Below are 1,279 nucleotides of genomic sequence, written 5' to 3' on the forward strand. Positions count from 1 at the left end.
ACAGAACATCCAGAAAGAAGCTCAGCAAAGACACAGAAGAGCTAAATGCTACAATCAACCAACTTGATCTTAGAGACATATACCGAACTCTGCACACAACAGCAGCCAAGTATGCTTTCTTTTCCAACGCACATGGAACATTCTCCAGAATAGACCACATATTAGGCGATAAAGCAAGCCTTAAAAAAACCAAAACATCGGAATACTAGAAAGCATCTTTTCTGACCATAAAGGCATAAAAGGGGAAATCAACAACACAAAAAGCAAGGGAAAAAATCAAACACATGGAAACGGAACAACACCTTGCTCGGAAACTACTGGGTTATAGAAGAAATTAAGGATGGAATAAAGAAATTCATAGAATCAAACGAGAATAAAAACCCATCCTGCCAGAACCTTTGGGACACAGCAAAAGCAGGGCTCAGAGGTCAGTTTATAGCAATAAACGCACACATCCAAAGATAAGAAAGTCTCATAATCAAAGCCTTAAAAGTACAACTGGAACAAGTAGAAAGAGAGCACCAAAAGAAGACTGCTGGTGCCAGAAGGAAGGAAATAATAAGAATTAGAGCAGAATTAAATGAAATAAAGAACAGAAAAACAATTGAAAGGTTTAAGTCCAAAAGCAGGTTCTTTGTAAAGATCAACAAAATTGATAAACCATTGGCCAAACTGACAAAAGAAAAACTGGAGAGGAAGCAGATAACCCGTGTAAGAAATGAGATGGATGATATCACAACAGACCCAAGAGAAATTAAAAGAATCATGACAGAATACTATGAAAAATTGTACTCTGACAAATTTGAAAACCTAGAGGAAATGGACAAATTTCTAGAAAAAACTACCTACCTAAATTAACACAAACAGAGGTAGAACAACTAAATAAGCCCATAACAAAAGAAGAGATTGAAAATGTTATTGAAAAACTGCCAAAAAAAAAAAAAAAAAAAAAAAGCCCTGGCGCGGATGGCTTCACTGGAGAATTCTACCAAAATTTCAGGGAAGAGGTAACACCACTTCTACTAAAGGTATTTCAGAGCATAGAAAAGGATGTAATACTCCCAAACTCATTCTATGAAGCCACCATAACCCTGACACCAAAACCAGGTGAAGACACCACAAAAATAGAAAATTACAGACCAATATCCCTCATGAACATTGACGCAAAAATCCTCAACAAAATTTTAGCCAATAGAATTCAGCAACATATCAAAAAAAAAATTTAACATGACCAAGTGGGATTTATACCAGGTATGCAGGGATGGTTCAACATTAGAAA

Source organism: Trichechus manatus, unplaced genomic scaffold, assembly GCF_000243295.1.
Source record: "Trichechus manatus latirostris isolate Lorelei unplaced genomic scaffold, TriManLat1.0 scaffold00053, whole genome shotgun sequence".
NCBI classification, from domain to species: Eukaryota; Metazoa; Chordata; class Mammalia; order Sirenia; family Trichechidae; genus Trichechus; species Trichechus manatus.